This window comes from Dreissena polymorpha, chromosome 10 (genome assembly GCF_020536995.1).
Source record: "Dreissena polymorpha isolate Duluth1 chromosome 10, UMN_Dpol_1.0, whole genome shotgun sequence".
NCBI lineage: Eukaryota > Metazoa > Mollusca > Bivalvia > Myida > Dreissenidae > Dreissena > Dreissena polymorpha.
In genome coordinates, this window is record NC_068364.1 from 63,019,351 (window position 1) to 63,025,121 (window position 5,771).

The following is a 5,771-nucleotide window of genomic DNA, read 5'->3' on the forward strand; positions in this document are numbered from 1 at the left end:
ATAGTTTATGATGTTATTATTGCTGAAGGTATGCTCTACGTCGATAATAGCGAGCATGCTCTCAGATATTGAAGTATTTCAAATGACCTAAGACATTTTCCTTTGAAGGGGCCTTTTCACAGATTTTGGCATATTTTGAAGTTTGTCATTTAATGCTTTATATTGATAAATGTAAACATTGGATCTAAAAAGCTCCAGTAAAAAATCAAAAATAAAATTAAAACAAGGAAAAACAAGTAGCCGGTACCAGGGCTCGAACCAGTGACCCCCGGAGTCCTGGAGTTAGTCTGAAGTAAAAACGCATTAGCCCTCTCGGAATTTCCGCCGAGTATACACAGAATAAGTATTTTATACCTTATATAAGCAATCTTCGTAGTTTCGTAAATTTAAACGACAACAACAGAACTCTCCAAATTATTCAATCGTTTCGCGTTGCAACGCTTTATAATTTTTAGGTTTTCAAATCGTCAAAAGATACATATAATGGCTATATTGGACAATGGTAAATGTTCAGTAATACTGTTTCCTCACAAATATCATAACTAAATCGAAAATTTGCGAATCTGAAACAACTTTGTTCAATTTTGTCAATTTACCAAACCGTGAAAAGATCCCTTTAATTACATAAATCGTGAGGTTCAAATCAATGTAAATGTAAGCATTTGATATTTGTGTTATTATAGATGTGCTTCCGCATGTTGGTCTCAGTATAAAAAAACAACAATTGAGCCGACGCTAAACTTTGTTCGCTTTATTATTATATATATTTAAATATTTATTAAAGAAAGTTTCATTGTTTTAAATATATAAAATACAACACGATTATAATTTGATATATATTAATAACTGAGATTTCATGAAACGGTGCCCATACTATTGCTGCTAGTACTCTTAAGTTAGATATTTAACCAATTGTACTTGACTACTTCGCCGCAATGACATGTCATGAAAGCAATAAAGGCAAAGTACACCATGCCGTTGAGAGAGAAACAAGGTCACTTGCAACTAATTAATTAGTTTATATATGAAGTAACTTGTTCTCGAAAATGTTAACCCTTGTTCGATTGTTCTCGAAAGAGTAATCCCATGTTCGCTACTTGCTAATTGGCAATTATTAATTGATTGGAGTAGGTAATGCATGACATGTGAGAAAACCTCACAGCAAATTGTGTTATCTAGATGGTTCCCATAGTAATAACCATTAACGTTGAAAGTTATTGCAAATAGGGTAAATATATTATTGGCGTAGCGCTTTGATATGTGGGGCAAATATAGAAAAGGCAGTATTAAGTTTTTTGCTCTAAATATATCCACATGACGACAGTAGATTTAATCTGAACCTCCGCACTACGCAAATAATAAATCCGATTATTCATTTGTTCTTGTGTTTTTTTTATTATTTCTTACACGAGTAGTTTCTCGTTCTAGTTACTCTTTATTTGAGTCGTGTTCTGAGAAAACTGGGCATAACGTATGTGCGTAAAGTGTCCTCTCAGATTAGCCTGTGCAGTCCGCACAGGCTAATCAGGGACGACACTTTCCGCCTTAATTGGATTTTTGCTAAGAAGACACTTCATGTAAACGAAAAATGTCATAAAAGCGGAAAGTGTCGTCCCTGATTAGCCTGTGCGGACTGCACAGGCTAATCTTGTATGAAACTTTACGCACATGAATTATGCTAAGTTTTCCAGAACGCTACTCGTATGATCGTTTACACTGGTTTATATCTGTTATAAGTTGCGTGCAAACTGCTTTTATGTACTGTATACTACTTATACATTTTCTTGGTCTGTATGTCATGAGTTTTGGAGGTATCTCATGAAGCTGACTTACTTTTTTATGCCTACACTCACACTAAATTTTACGATGATGTTACAAAAAATCTATTGAATTATAACCATATTCAAATCATTTTCAATCGAAAATAAAATAATCATGTTATATTACACAAGGTCTAATGAAATAAAATGTCTTCACGTTTAATGAAATAAAATGAGGTGAAGACTTCTGAATCCTATTTCTTATGTTTAGAAATCATTAAATTATTTCCCAACATCACGTGTGTGGTTACAATAACAAACGGTGATATAATTGTTTCCACTTCGTTTACATCACTCTTTTAGCATTTGTTCATGCCAGCATTACATGCTGTGCGTGTTTCCGAAATAAAAATTAGTTCCACAAGAAAGACAGATAAAATGCGTTATCGGTGTGATAAATAAAACAAGCAGGTAAATATCGAATAGAGATTAGATTATGGTAGCTTATTTTCTCTGCAGGAAAATCTGAACGTTTCGCCAAGTCTCGTGACTCAGTTGTTGTAAACAACTATCGATATTATGTAGTAACTTTGTATTCAATTAATGTTCCTGTTCGAAAGCGCTTAGCGTGGATGGAATATATTTTGGAATGCTCCTGACCAACAATGAATTTGAGTGGGGTAAAACAAGAACACTTGTTGAGTTTAAAACATTGTTGTTTTTTATGATTTAATTGTTCTTGTGTGGAACGATTTTCAATGTATATAGTATTTAAAAACGTAAGTTGAAACGCAATGTTGTGACAAATAAAAATACATCCCATTATAGCGTGCAAGGGCAATACAGCTTTTTGTATTAGTTACCGAGGACTTAGTTCAAATTCTATATTATAGATAACCATGCTCAAAACAAAGTTCTCTTGCAAAATCGTCTTTAACAACAGGTAACATGTTTTCCAAGTGAATTTCGACTTATATATCAGTATGAAATGAATGTATTAAATGATTACACTCTTCTGTAATTTATCAAATAATGAAATCTTATTAACTTATAATTATATAAACATATTTAAAATGTCATATTGTACAGCGATCCTCATAGACTAGTTTAGTTAGACTAGTTTAATGACGTAATCAAAGAGATAGATCCAATTCGGAGACAAGCGAGTTCATATTTAGCATGTTTCCACAATCATTTTTTTGGATAATAATTTAAAGGATCATAAGTGTGAATTGTGCTTATATTTGGGAAAGTTTTTTGAAATATGAATTTTCAAACTGGATTTGAACTAATATTTATTTTGAAGGCAAAAAACAAACAAGCCAACTGTGTTGTCTCGTGCAATTAAAACAGTTGTTGAGATTTATATTGTCTGAAGGCGGAAAGTTTCGTCCCTGACATTTTATGAATATGCAAATTTGAATACCACCGTTCGGTCTGTAAAACAACATATGTCAAAAAATCGTATAATTTGATATGTCATTTTATGTTAATTATCAGCTGAGCGACATCGTGCATATCCATACCAATGATGGTGAATTAACAATAAAGCTAGGGATGGGTTTTCAGTAAAAGCTAATAGTATTTGGAATGTCAAACACTTTAACATCGCAGATGAAAAAAATGAAGTAAAGTAATTAAGGTTTGAAAACATATTTTCATGTGTACACTACCTTAGGGCATCCGACCAATCAATACCTCTTTAATTTTGTGATTATCGCGCCGAAGTCTTTCCGCTCGCGTTTGCAATATTTGTCTTAATATTTATAAATGTGTATTTATTTAAATCAACGCATTATTTAATGTAACGTGTGAATTGAATGTCATTGATTAAAAAGCAAACTAGAAAAAAATATATATACACCATCTTTTTTCAGTGTGTAAACGTGTATTACACTGCCCTTTTCAGCGCCATCGAAAAACATATATTTGATGTGTCCCTTAGGCCTTGCAAAATAATATATATAACGAAAGACCACATATTATGAATATTCCGGTATAAGCAAAAAATATTGTAACTATGCACACGTTTGTTGTTGTTTTAGTATTGTAATATCTTTATGCAACGTGCTTGAAAGGGCCTTATTACAGATTTTGGCATGTATTGAAGTTTGTCTTTATGCTGATAAATGTAAACATTCGATCTAAAAAGCACCAGTAAAAAAACAAACAAAAATAAAAATTAAAGAAAAGAATAGTAACCCTCAACCCGACTCGAACCAATGACCCCTTGAGTAAAAGTCTATCGCGTAGACCATTCATCCGTGCTCGTTCAATGAGTGATGTATTTTATAATATATAGACAATCCTCGCAGTATAACAAAATTTAATGACAACAACATAACTTTGTAAATGATTCAATCGTTTCGCGTTGCAACGAGTTATAATTTTCAGGTTTTTAAATCATTAAAGGATGCATAAAATGAATATTGTAGAGCATGGTCAATGTTCAGTATTACTGTTTTCTCACAAATATCATAACTACAACGAAAATAAACGAATCTGAAACATATTTTTATCATTTTGTCAATTACCAAAACGTGAAACGGCTCTTTTAATAATAACATGCCCGATTTTTACGCTACTCGGTTCCTATTGATTGCGATACATGTGCAAAAACAACATAGTATACATTTGCTATGGCTAGGCAACGCTCTTAAAAAATATAAAGACAAGCTATGACAAATTAATTTTATATGCATTGTTGCTTTTATTTGAATATTTAAGACGTTTGTACCGAGACGATTATTCGGACAATTCAGATGCGATCGTAGGCATGGTTACCAGGAAATAATTATTTTGCTCCGCGATAACGAGAGAGGAAAACAACATGTGACATTAAGTTCCTCATCTGGAATAGATCCGCAGTGGATACCTTTAGACAAGTAAATTAAAAGTACATTGTACTTGTATTCTAAGTGTTTTCTGCTATTGTTATCAAAGCTGGATTAGACGCTCAATTCAGATGAGCTTCTTAGTCAGTGTTTATTCTCGTTTAACGTATACAGAACATTTAATTGTAAGATAACAAGCTGTAAAAGCAATGCATGAACTTGTAAAATTAATCGAACACACTGTGGAGAATTTACTATGCTGTCAGTCTATCAATCAGGATTTGCAGGTTCAATCCCTCGTCTTAGAGCATAGCGCAAACTGCATTATCTTTATGAAGCTTATGGTAAAACATCTTAAGAAAACATTGCTAATATAGGTAAACAATCACATGGATTAGAAACAGTATTCTATACGATTAATTACCAAAGGGATATATGAAGTTAAGTTCAAAAGAGAATGTATATAACTCACTAACTTTGTCATGTTGTTCTGTTCCATCAATGATTTTCTTGCATTTAGATTAATCACATTGCTTTTGTGTGAAGTTACACCTTAAATGAATTGTTAGCATTTGTTAATTACATTATAATCAATTAAGAAGGATACTAAACTTTTTAGCATTTATTAAATAAAAAGAAGATATAACAATCATGCCTTTAGGACCATCATTTTAATGCGTTTAAACATCTGGCGAAAATAGCTATAGTATTATGATATAACACTATGTCCATCCTTACAAGAATTATTGAATTGCGTTTAAAATATATGTTATAATTATGTGTAAGACAAACATTAAATATGCAATCTATAAAAAGTGCACCAACTAGTTATTTTTTTAGCCTGACCTATGCAACGAATCCTTAGTGGTTTCAAGTTTCGTTGTTATTGAGCGATCATATTTCAATATCAAACTGTTGTTAAGTTTTCCAAATAGTTTTATATCTATAAACTCATACTTTACATATACAGATTATCTTTAACAAAACAATTTGGGTAAAATGCTTAACTGTAACTGCTACACACTAAACATCAAGATCAGAAATTATCACTAAACATATCACAGTATACTAGTTCTTTAAAAAAATTATTTCCCGCAATTACGTCATAATTGAATAACATGTTTTTATACAATTATTGCAATATAGATTTATAAATAAAACTTGCTTTTACTTAATA